A 13,294-nucleotide genomic window follows, 5' to 3' on the forward strand; every position below is an offset into this window, starting at 1 on the left:
TCCCTACACAACTCAGAGAGAGATTTGGGCATCTAGGAATAGAATTCATGGCAGCCAGATTGGTTCCACCCCTTCCCTATTGAACAACCAATAGGAGGCAAGAGTCAGGTGTGTTTGAGGTCCTACCTCTCTCCTAGACTTGAACACCTACTGGCAGCCCTAAGTTAGGCACTGCTGAGAGATAGGGATGCACAGTTTGAAATTCCTCCTGGACTCAGGTACCTATGTTGTACCTTACGGTACAGAGAAGATATAAGTGCCATCTGTCCCATATCAGATCAGCACCAATATAAGGAAAATTGACAGTATCAGAGATCGGCTTTTTTTTTTTGCCTGACATAGCTGATAATGTGGCCAATAAATGCCCCGTGCATGTGGGCAGCCACAGCCTGCACACAGCCAGGAGCACAGCCTGGCGGTTTGCAGAGCAGCATTGGCTGATAAGTCTGTTGTGGGGAAAAGGGCGGGGGAGGGGGGGACAGATTGAGGCCCCCGTGGTGAGGGTGGGAGTGGGGCAGGGGCAGGTACTGCTCAGCCAGGGCGGGACATGGGATGGAGCCACGAGCGGCTTGGCTGGGGGCCACGGTGGGGAGGGGGATGGCTCCTGCTGCTGTGTGCACCTTGCGAGGACACCTTTGGGGCAAGTCTGTTCCAGACCCTGGACACCTGAGTTGTAACGAAGCTTTTCTTTATGTCTAATGTAAAGCAGTCTTCTAGCAATTTGTGACCATTAGTCCTAGTCTTCCCCTGGGGATCCCTGTTGAAGATGTTCTCCCAGTACCTGATATGGGCCCCTCATATACTTATAGGCTTCCACCGAGTCCCCTCAGAGTCTTCTCTTCTACAGGCAGAACAGACCCAATACTTTCAGCCTCTCATCGTATGGTCTACTCTCCATACCTCTAACCATAGATGTAGCCCTCCTTTGGACTCTCTCAATCCTTTCCACATCCTTCCTGAAGTGTGATGCCCAGAACTGGATGCAGTACTCCAGCTGTGGCCTCACCAAGTCCAAGTAAAGCGGGAGGATGACATCCTTAGTCTTGGTTGAGATGCATTGGTAGATGCATGCCAGTGTTTTGTTTGCTTTGCCACCTATGGCATCGCATTGATGGCTCATGTTCATTCTGTGGTCTGTCAAGACCCCCAGGTCTCTTTGGGTTGTGGTGGTAGCAGATGTAACACTGCCGAGCCTGTAAGCATGTTGTGGGTTGTTTCTTCCCAGATGAAGCACCTTATGCTTCTTGGTCTTGAACATCATCAGGTTTTGATATGCCTACCTTATGAGCCTGTCCAGGTCAGCCTGTATCCCCAGCCTATCCTCCAGCATGACGACAGTCCTTTATAATTTGGTGTCATCTGCAAACTTTGCCAGTCTACTTTTAACACCCGAATCCAAATTATTAATAAATATGTTAAAAAGCACTGGTCCAAGTACTGAACCCTGCGTCACTGAGTGCCATGTTGACTCAGTTCCATCTATTATTACTGTCTGGGTCCTGCCTTGGAGCCAGTTTCTTAGCTGCCAGACCATTGGGTAATCAAGGCCACAGTACCCCAATTTTAACATAAGCACATTGTGGGAGACCGATTCAAAGACTTTTTGAAATCCAAGTAAATGATGTCAACCTCATCTTCCTTATCCAGGTGGCATGTTACCTGCTCATAGAAGGAAATGAGGTTGGTCATGCATGACCTGCCCAGAATGAAGCCATGTTGGCTATCTATTAGATTTGGCTGAAGAGAGATCTAGAGTCCAATACGGTGGAGGTAACTTTAAGACTCCTTGCTACCTAATCATTTTCTCTTGCTGCTACATTGCTCTGTCTTGGTTAAATGAGGTGTCTATGGGTGTATACCTTTTCCCATCGTTATTTCAGTGAAAATGTCATCTTCCTCTTTTTGAAAACATAAGATTGTTCATTTCACTGTGATTACTGGCCAGACTGTATAATGCTCCTGCAGCTTCTGAGCATTTCAACTGACTGATAAATAATCCAGAACCTCAAATGTTCCTTTTCGGTTTTTTTCCCCCAGAGCTGTTCATTGAATAGGGGTAATTTATTGGAGAGCATATTAAAAGCCAATCATTGTAATGTCATGAACATGAATTACTACAGCATGAACTGTCATTCTGTGGCTTTTTAAACTCCAGAATTGGAATAATCCCTGGAGATGGGTGGGAGGAGGGGGTTCTTCTTTTTGAAATCTATGAATTCTTTAATTAAATATTACGTCTACAAAAAATATTTTTAACCCTTCTTTGTATTAGGTAAAAGTGCAGGTCATGATAACAGCTCTTCAGATGGAGTTTGTTCTAATAAAAATGGAATTTATCCTATACAGAGGGGCAGCACAAAGGCTTCTGCACTGTTTGTGCCCTGCTCTGAGTCCTGAATAGTACAGGGCTTGTCTGCATCTAGTGGCGGCACGTTCTCACTAGGCCATTCTTGCCCACACCTGCTCCACTCATCTGTGTCATCTTATACATCTGAACCCAGAGGTATGCCAGTGAGACTGCACTGAGGTCAGGTGCATGCCCCCCAAGTGTCCTTACTGGCATACATCTGGGTTTGGAGCATGCCCCAGGTATAGATTAGTAGGGTTAGCAAGGGTGTTCCTACCTTGGGTTGTACTGCTGCCATGGTGTAGACTGATGGTTTTCAATCAGGATGTTGCGGTATTCTTCTGTGTTCTTTGCAACAGAAGAATTGTTCTGTTTTCTTCCCTCTGTTGGCCAAACCGAAAGATGAGAGCGGCATTTTCCAGGGGGTGCCCTGAGTCTAAAAAGGTGTAGACACACTCATGACAGGTGTAGATGCACCCATGACACACTCTGGCCTCTGCATAGTGTAGATTTCCCTCTCGGCTGAACTCAATTCAGAGCTCCTCTTATGTTCCACACAGTTGATATTGTTGTCACCTCCTAGGAAACCTTGGAGCGGGCGAATATGCTGTTACTCCATGTATGGTTGTCCAAGACAGCTTCTCTCTCTCATGGTCAGAGATGCAGATGATCTGCTAGGCCAGCCCCCGCTGTCTCCTGGGGATTCACATGTCAAATGATCGAACTTTGGAACCGCCGACTCCAGCACACGCATCACGCAGCGTGAAGTGCCCAGGTGAGCACAGGTCAGTATTTTTTACCTACAGCATTAAAAAGCTTTTTCTTTCTCTTCCCCAAATCCCTTCCAAAAATGGCTTCTAGCTTTAAAGTTGTTTTTTTTTTCTTTGTTTTTTTTTTTTTTTTTTTTTTTTTTTTTTTTTTTTTTTTTTATTTTAAGCCTTTTGAAAATTACCCATACACACTGCAGGCTGGCATCCCTGCCTCTGGAAAGGACAAAAGAGAGAGTCTCTGAGGCAGCTTCTGACAATCTTGTGAGATACAGTTTTAATCTCCCAGAATTGGTTGGAGTGCAAGGTAAAACAGGCTGTGTCCCTGGAATGAAGTATTGCAGGTTGAAAGCCAAATTCCATTTTGCAGTGATTACAGAATAAGCTAGAGTACAACGAAAGTCAGGGTAAATTGTCCATATTAATCCATGTTTTAATCAACTCTTAATGCCGTGGATGGGAGAAATCCCCAGTTTGTATACAATTTGCATGCATGTCCTGGCCATGGCAGCCTTATGCATATTTCTATGAATATCAAGGCTGGACTTTCCTATCCCTTTTCCTTCCTTTTGCCTAACCTTGGCCTGTTGCCCTTCTTGGCATTTTCATACATCCATCACCTGTTCCCTGCCACCTGCATGCCTCTCCCTCTCCTTCCCCCTTTTCTCTGCTCCCTCTCTTCCAATGCATGGTTTACTTGTTTTCTGCCAGCTGCCTTCAGCTCTTTCATCTTCTGCTCATAGTCTTCCTCCTGCTCTCTTCCCCCTCCCTGCCTAGTATGCCTCTTGTTACACACCTTTGAACACATCCACTCCATCTTTCCAGCGCAGCTTCCTCTCACTGCCTAGACCTGGGCTATTCTGAGAGTCTGATGCCTGATAAAATCTAGGTGGTGGCAGTGGTGGTTGGGGAGAACCCTGGATTCATCTGCAAGCAGATTCACCATGCATTTTAACATAGCGTCTAAACTGGTGAAACCCAAATTGGTCCCATCCACCTTGGCTGGCCAAATCACCTGTGACAGTGTGGTTGGGGCTCTACGTGCTCGATAGAAAGCAGGTGGTTCCATGCTTCGATCTCAAACAGAAATCAGAGGTCACTTCCTGTGGGAATGTGGAAAAGTCTGTTGTTACTGCTTTTTGACCCAAACGGCTACCCAAAAATTCAGGGTCTTGTCAGTCATTCTGGGTAGGAGGAGAAATCAGTGAGAATATCTTTGTTGGGTATCTTTGCTGGATTCCTGTTTAGTCACAAAGCATGTGCAAAGAAGGTTTTGGCAGCAATCACAGAAATCATAGAAAATTAGGGTTGGAAGGGACCTCAGCAGGTCATGTAGTCCAACCCCCTGCTCAAAGCATGACCATCCCCAACTAGATCATCCCAGCCAAAGCTTTGTCTAGCCAGGTCTTGAAAACTTCCAAGGATGGAGCTTCCACAACCTGTGGGTAACCTGTCCCAGTGTTTTACTACCCTCCTAGTGGGAAAATTCTTCCTCATATCTAATCTAAACTTCCCTTGCTGCAACTTGAGACCATTGCTCCTTGTTCTGTCATCTGCCACCACTGAGAACAGTTCAGCTCCATCCTCTGCAACCCCTCTGCAGGGAGTTGAAGGCTGCTATTAAATCACCCCTCAGTCTTCTCTTCTCTAGGCTAAATAGGCCCAGTTCCTTCAGCCTCTCCTCAGAAGTCATATGCCCCTGTCCAATCACCATTTTTGTTGCCCTCCACTGGACTGTCTCCAGTTTGTCCACATCCATTCTGAAGTGGGGGGGCCAAAACTGAACACAATACTCCAGATATGGCCTCACCAGTGCTGAGTAGAGGGGAATAATCACTCCCCTTCATCTGCTGGCAATACACCTACTAATGCAGCTCAGGATGCCATTAGCCTTCTTGGCAGCAAGGGCACACTGCTAGCTCATATTCAGTTTATTGTCCGCTGTAACCCCAGGTTCTTTTCTGCAGAGCGGCTGCCCAGCCAGTCAGTCCCCAGCCTGCACTGATTCATGGGATTGCTCCATCCTAAGTGCAGGACTTTGCACTTGTCCTTGTTGAACCATGAGATTCCTTTTGGCCCAGTCCTCCAATTTGTCTAGGTCACTCTGAATCCTAGCACTACCCTCCAGCATATCTACTACTCCTCCCAGCTTGGTGTCATCTGCGGACTTGTTGAGGTTGCACTCTGTGCCATCTTCCAGGTCGTTGATGAAGACATTGAATAAAACTGACCCCAGAACTGACCCCTGGGGACTGCAGTTGATACTAGCTGCCAACTAGAGATTGAGCCATTGATTACTACCCTCTGAGCCTGATGCTGCTGCCAGTTTTTTCTATCCACCTTACAGTCCGTTCATCCAGCCCGTACTTCCTTAGTTTGTCTGCAAGAATGTTCTGGGAGACCATATCAAAAGCCTTGCTAAAATCAAGGTACACGCCTTCCCCTGTCTCCCCACATCCATAGAGCCAGTTACCTAGTCATTCAAGACAATCAGGTTGGTCAGGCATGACTTGCCCTTGGTGAATCTGTGCTAACTGCTCCTAATCACATTTTTCCCCTCCAAGTGCTTAGAAATGGATTCCTTCAGGATCTTCTCCATGATTTTTCCAGGGACTGAGGTGAGGTTGATTAGTCCGTAGTTCCCTGGATCCTCCTTCCCTTTCTTAAAGATGAGCACTAGATTTGCCCTTTTCCAATTATCTGGGACCTCTCCTGATCATGAGTTTTCAAAGATGATGGCCAGTGGCTCTGCAATCACATCAGCCAACTCCCTCAGCATCCTTGGGTGCATCCCATCCTGCCCCATGGGTTTGTGATGTGATGTGTGTCTCTGGCTGAGTTTTAGGCCTCTGTAATTTCTTACATTTAATATCTTACGTTCTGGAGCCTCCAGTCGTGTGTATTTGCAGTTTTTTATCCAGCCTCTAGATGTCTCTGTGCTGCATAAAATGCTAGCCAGCATGTAGTCTCTGGTAGACGAGGGAGAAAAAGGTGGAAACTGAGCTCTGTGGGAATCTCTAACTGTAGCTTTAGTTGTTTTATTAAATAAATGCCTCCTGTTTAAGAAAGAATTGGGCTTAATCCAAGCTGTTGTTTTGATGTTCAGTTATCTCTACGTAAAAAAGAAATGTTATTTCTTGCATTAAGAGCTGTGCTACAAAGTAAACATTAGGGAAAAGCATTTCAGAGAGTTGAATTTTTGTGTTACAGGGCTGACTTTTGCACTCCATCGCCTTACACGGTGTTTGGTTTCAGGTTATCCTAATTTAATACAGTAGTTATCACGTTTAGTAAATAATGGACATTTTTCCTTACTAGTGTTATAAATAGCATTGGAAGGAATCTGACAGGTATACAAAATAATGAGGATGCTTGGTGAATAGAGACTTTACACTAGGGAGAAGATAAAGCTCTTAATTCACTTCATTTGTGACCCCAGTCCAGGCTAGTGTGTCAATCCCACCATGTTCTCAGAATGAAATAATGGTTGCGAGCAAGTACTGAATGGGGTAGCATCACTAAATGAAGATGAGCCCTGTACATACATTTTTGGATTCTTGTCACAAAGCCTCACTGCTCTTGCCAGCTGTCATGTATGGTCACCCCTGATTGGTTGCCCTACCGCTCATCTTTGGGTGGTAGACATATCTTCATCTGCTTTGAGTATGTGAATCTACCCAGACAGCCTTGTTAGATATGGCTAAATTTGTTATATATGCCCCTTGTTTTTGATCACAAGGCATGGTAGCAAAGCATTGTGGACATCTTGTACCATCTACACTTTTCCCAGAGCCTGGCGAAGGGACTTTGCTCCCAAAAGTTTGCAGAAAAGGACAGTTTTCTTGCCATTTTCCAGTTGGTCTAATAAAAGGTATCATTTTGGAACCAAGAGTTCTAGTTTTTTGTATGTGGACTATTAAAGGCACTGATTCAAGTGTACTAGGTACCACATGCTATCTATTGTAGCCAGCCAAACCTCTAAGATGTATTGGAACATTTCCCTCTTGATTTAGGATGATAGTCTCACTATATTCCAGGTTACAAGTAAGTTTCTTCTCTATCTATCCATCGTTATTCCATCAAAACTGAAAAAGGAGAGGTAATCAAGCTGCTGAACCTATGGTTCTAATTCAGAGATGTCTGTCTGTCCATGCGTTCATCTGGCAGCTGTACTGGGGTATCCAAGCATTTTGCAAAAATGTATCCTCAGCACTACATGGTAGGTAATTAAACCTGTTCTACTGATAAGGGATCAGAGACACGGAGGGAATAAATAAATTGTCCAAAGGTATACAAGGTGTCAGGTATAAATTGGGATTTCACCCAGATTGCTAAAGTGGTGCCTTGGCCCCATGACTCTCTTTCCTTCATTTGTTCATGTCTTTTCAGTTTAAATTAATTTATAATGTGCATCTGCTTTGTTCCCCAACCGTTAGCTGCTTTCATGCTTCTTTTCAAAGATCCACAAATAGACTTTGGTGTAGCAATGGTAAATGCCACTGCACTCAGCTGTTAGGGGCTTGACTTCTGAAGTTGAATTCCTGACCCTGAGTTAGGTGCAGAAGTTCCCTATCCAATATATGGAGAGAGTTTGGCACTTAGAACTGGGGCCTGAAGGTGCCAAAATGCTGACGGGATTGTGTCTAAAGCAGACATTTGGAAATGCCAAAGAGAAGAGTGAATTTAAGCACTGACTCCTTTAAGCTGCCACTTGTACCATTGTATATAATTGATTTTTGTATGAGAAAACCTTTTATGTAATGGCTTAGAGACTTACCCAGGGAAGCAAGAGATGAACATTTCCCTTTGTCTAAAGAGATTTAAACTAGAAGGTACTCTCTCTCCAGGCAGGTGGCAGAAGTAGGTTTGAATCTCCTCAGGCTGAGGTGAGCCTAGATCCTGGGTTCCCACATCTTTGGGTGAAAGCTGTGAACTCTGATTTTTGGGGGAACCCAATGCTGTACACACTTGTGTGAAGCATGCCTCACACCACATCTTAAGGAGCTGGTCCCCAGGAGATTTTAGAGTCTAAATTGTGGATCCCAAATAGGCTCAGGCATGAGAGATGCAGAGCTGCTCAGCCCTGTTAAGATGGTGGCAGCCTTGGGTCTACGGCATCACAGAGCTGTGAAGTGCTTAAGATGAAAAGTATAGATATCTGAAAGCCCACAGGCATCTAAGAGGGCAGTTAGGGTGTCAGTGGCTTAAATCCCACTTTATGTGCTCACGTGCTTTTGTGGATCTGAATCACTGTCACTGCAACATTTACACACCACGAATCCATAGATACGATGACGTAAACAGCGGCAGCGCAAACTAAAACGTGTCCAAGCAGCTTTAATTTAACATGCTGAAAAGACTTTTAAAGCAGCAGGAAATCCCGCTCATGCAAACAAACGCAGTTGTGGTGGCGTAAATGGGAAATCTCGTGGCGTGTACAAACTCCCTATGTGAACTGCTTTATTGATCATTCTCTGAAATAATCCCAGTTTTCTTTAACCATTTTGACAGGTCAGCCCAAGCTCGTGTCCATGGAGCTCAGCAGCATGCTCTGGAGTGAAGGCTGAGCAGCACGTGCGGTATTTCATTTTCATGCTTTTAAAATGGACAGTCTGATCAACAACTATAGCTTCCAAAAGTAAGCCTGTCTAATCTAGGTCTCTACAGCGCCATCTGGTCCTCTATCCTCCTTATAACCTCTTGTTGTATAACATTTCTCATCCTGATTGTACCAGTATTGTACAGAGTGCAGTACAGTCAAAGGCTAATCTTTCTGTGATTGAATGTTAGATTTTTCATTTCAAGAGGTTCTTGCAAACAGCTTTGTGTTAGACTGATGGAAGATGGAGGGAATGTGAGACAACTTGAGGGAAAACTACATTTCCTTTCTCCCCGGAAGCATTGTGTTCCGTCTCTGTGTAGATTTTAAATGGTTGCATGCTCTGAATAATTTTGGGCTGAGAATAAATTATCATGACTGCTCAGTCCACTGACCTGCTCTGCTTTGGTAGTAAATTGACTGTGTTTTAGTATTGGTGATGGGCTAGCTAAAAAGAATCAGCAGAAATTCAAGGCTTAGGGCGGACAACTGAGGAAACCCAAGAACAGAGGCAGTGACTGTGTCTGAAATGAAAGTGCCTAGCAAGGGAATACAATTAGGCTTCTGCTTGTTCTTTTAAGCTCTATAGAGACTCAAAGGTCAGGCTGCTTTTTTTTTGCTTTTTTTTTTTTTTTTTTTTAAGTTTTATTTCTATTTATTACCTAAAGAAGAAAAGGGAAAGCTCCAGGAGAAAGACTAGGTTTAACATATCTGCTCCTTGGGCACAATGGAGTTTGTTTATTCAGAGGACAGTTTTTTTTCAAGAAGCTGGTTCAACACAGTTGTATAAAATTACTGCAGGATCTAAAAACTGCCTACAGACCTCACTGCCTCTTATTCCAAATGCAAGGCTCTTTTCTGCAACCTTTCTTCTGCTAACATGAACTCACAGAACAGTATGTGTTGTACCTGACACGCACAGCACTGAGTCCACAGAGCATAGCCACGTGCCCCCCTTTTATGATTGCCCAGAGTTTTTACTATTCATCCCAGAATAAAATAGAGAACAATGTATTTGTTTTAAAAAAAATGAGGAACAGTGAGAGAAAGGAAGAAGTAACCATGACAAACATTAGGTACCTTGTTTAATTCATGCTAGGTAAAGGCTAGAACTAATCAAGTGCAGGTAACACCTATAGCAGCATCTTGTACCACCTCTAGCAGTATCTTATACCATCTATAGCAGGGCAGAAATGACACTGTGGCCCCTCTACACATTCAAAGGTATCATGTAAGTAGCCAGTTGATTGCACAAGTACCCTGAGACCAGTGACACATTCAAAGTACCTATCACACTGTCAAAAGCTGCAACCAGCTATAAGTTAGACCTCAACAACGTGTACTAACTTTATAGCTGGTTGCTATTGAGCCTTAATTTGCATGTGTAGCAAGGTCCTGTGGCTGGGAGCCCCATCTGCTGAAAGGGCACCTAGCCACAGGAGTTCACCACGCCCAGCCGGGGCTGGCAGTCCAGCAGCATTAGGACCCAGAGTCCCACTGGTGCAGACACTGGCTGCTGACACCTAGCTGGGTCCCAGCAGCTAGCGGGTGCAGCTGCCTTGGGAGTGCATGAAACTCCTGTGCCTTCCTTCATGCACCCCTCCCCCCAAGGCTGGGAGGTCACAGCAGCCACAATCCCCCAGCCCTGCCTCCTGCCTGGCATGTATGAGATCCCATTGCACCTTTACCTGCATGTGTAGAGGGGCTCTGGGACATACAAACCCAAAATCATGATGGAGGGACCCTCCCACTGCCCATTCAGCTGCAGGTTGAATCTGGATGCATCAGGAATTCTGTTTCTATTGTCCGAGCAGCTCGGCCCCTCTCTCATGTCTAAGACCCAGGGGAATCCAGACACTGGGCATTTTTTTAATCGAAGAAGGATTGTCTGCCATGGTGGCATGTGTCAACACCTAGGGGCTCCTAAGAATACCTTGCCCTTCAGCGCAAGATTTAGGGAGAGGGAGACAGAGTATCAGTCTAGGGTGCTCTAGAGTCAGTCGGTCTAGGGTGCTCAACTGGGCATGGGTGCTCTGAGGTCCAGTCCTTGCCCCAAGTGCTATGTCTGTGTTATATTAGATGACAGTCTAATGTCAAAAGAATAGTTGAAGGGCTCTGGGATGTGGATCCTGAGATAATGTTAGCACCTTGCTACAGGGATCAGAAAGGAGGCCTTGCTGCCTGTAGGAGTTTGTCTTGGGTTAGTGTGTATGTGTGTGTGGGGGGGTTTGCTTCACCCTTTTGAGGCACTTCACGTAGTGCAAAGAGAGATGACATGCCTACCACAATTTTACTCCGCTCTAGAGGCAATGTGTCTTAAAGTCTGCCATTGCAGCACCTTCCTTTTAGATGCCGAGGCCCTTTATTATTTGGCACTAAGAATTTAGGCACCTAAGTCGCATTGATTTAAAGGAAAGTTAGGCACTTACCTACCTTTGGGGAGCTTGGTCCAGTATAGCAGCCTGAGGTGGGTGGTATTAGCATTCAAGTCCTGCCTGCCATGTTTCCCATGAAAGAAACTGTGGTGGAGTGGATTAACAGTTATGATAGGTAAATTGTGCCAAAAAAAGGTGTTGTTTTTTTAGCCAGACTTAAAAGTCTGTCTTGCTTTCTTACTCTGCCTTGAAACCAAAGTTTTGGAGGAAAAGTTTTCAAGTTCAATATTTGACATCCCTAGACTATCAGTTAAGAGCATTTCTGTCTACGCATCTAGGGTTTCTAAGAGAGTCCTTCAGCAAAACAGGAAGAGACCAGAATTTAAATTTATCTTTCTGATACAGAAATAAAGGTAAAACCTTTCAGGATTTTCATGTAGATCCAGAGAGAAGCAGCAAGAAAAACAAATTTAACTTTATTCCCTTACAAGTCAGCTCAAACAATTTTAACGATTAGAGTGTTTACTAGCCTTATCTGATTCAAACTTCCACAAAGAAATGGGGGAAAACTTTAATGTTGCAGGTAATTTTCAAACCAAACCATTCAGACTCATTGTATGGGGGCAAAAATGTTAAGGTGGTTATGTCTGTACAATATTGATAGTAACCTGAGACCATTAATGCATTTTATACAGGCTTCAACAGGACCACAGAGCAGGAATCCTGTTCATTTACTGCTTACAGGATTGCTTGAATCAACATGGACATGAAAGGCTCAGGGCTCCATTAGCAATCCACTTAGAAATGTCAATGCCCTCCAAAGTGGCCTTCTATAGAAACACTAGTAAACTCGATTTTTCTAGAGATTTGTTCCTGTATACACACCTAAGGGGAATGTTTCAGTCGATCAGTAACTAATAACTTGGCCAATGTGATGGAGTAGGAATGGCACCAGAACGAGTCTGGTGACATCTGGATTCTAACTCTGTTTTGGTTACTAATCTGCAGTGAGCTTGGAGGACTCATTTTCCACTCTGCCCCTTCCACCCGCCTCCCTGTTTTCCTTGGTCTATTTAGGTTGGCAGCTGTTGAGGTGGAGATTTGCATCTCATTATGCAGATGTCCAGTCCTTCATGCTATAATTCGCCCAGTCTCACTTGAGGCCTCTACTTACCTCTTTACTAAAAAAATAAGGCAATGAGGTCTGTACTCTCTTGGCAAATCTGGCCACAGGATTCAGGAGTGGCAGGCGTTTTGTTGGCTGTGGTTTGCTTTCCATAATGTTCTATGACTATATTTGACCAGAATTTTTGACAGATTTCTCCTGGACTTTAGTCTTGTTTGTTACTCCCACTGACAGTTGTATTTAATGAACTGATGGATATTTTTAGAAAAAGCTTCTTTGTAACTTAAAGGATGGTGCTAAGTAGGAGAGGAAGCCCAAAATACCAACCCAAGAAAGTTCTATGCAATATTCAGCAGCCCCTACTGGTTTTGCTAACGTTCCCTATTGCTCTTCCTGCTCGGGTGTCTTAATATCAAATGATAGGGCTGTGACCTTAATGCAGTTAGGAAGGCAACATCTTTAAAGGAGGACAAGAAATAATGGGCACAAGCTGCTTGAAGATCGCTGTAGGCTAGACATAAGGAGTGCCGAGGGTTTGGAACAACCCTCGCCCCCAGAAGTGGTACAGTCACCCACCCTGGCGATCTTCAAAAAATGTATAGACACCCATCTTGCCAGGATCATTTGATCCCAGCAGTGTTTCCTGCCCATGTGCAGGGGTCTGGACCCAATGATCTGTAAGGTCCCTTCCAGCACCTAACCAAGTATTAAACTATGAGTTTGCTTGACCACATTGTGCCATGCCATAAACCAGGGATGGGTAAAATACAGCCTGTGGGCTGGATCTGGCCCACCGGGCAATTCCATCCATCCTGTGGAGCCCCTTTGTAAACCCTGGCCCTCACTGCCCCTTTGAAAGCTGGTGCCTTCATGCAAAAAGTGATGCTCTGGTTGCTAAGCAGCCACCCCCTACCCCAGGCTGGCCTGACCCACTCCTAGCCCTTAACCAGGGGGCACTAGAAATTAGAAGCCTCTGCCTGGCAGAAGCTTTTGCCTGGTCAGCCTAAGGCTGTTCCCAGCCCTGCTGCCTGCGAGAGTGGGAATGCAGGTATGGTCCCATTGGGCTGGGGCCAGGGATTC

The 13,294-nt window shown here is 44.9% G+C and overlaps 1 long non-coding RNA gene across 1 annotated transcript in view; it reads left to right on the top strand.

Moving 5' to 3' along the window:
• Nucleotides 1-13,294, top strand: part of LOC112551594 — a 45,864-nt gene that overhangs the window by 5,311 nt on the left and 27,259 nt on the right. Inside the window, exons 3-4 of the long non-coding RNA XR_003095895.1 lie at nt 2,931-3,132; nt 8,626-8,752. This is a non-coding gene — a long non-coding RNA (uncharacterized LOC112551594). The remainder of the gene's footprint in view (nt 1-2,930; nt 3,133-8,625; nt 8,753-13,294) is intronic.

The sequence above is a fragment of the Alligator sinensis genome, unplaced genomic scaffold (genome assembly GCF_000455745.1).
Source record: "Alligator sinensis unplaced genomic scaffold, ASM45574v1 scaffold268_1, whole genome shotgun sequence".
In the NCBI taxonomy this organism is placed as follows: Eukaryota; Metazoa; Chordata; order Crocodylia; family Alligatoridae; genus Alligator; species Alligator sinensis.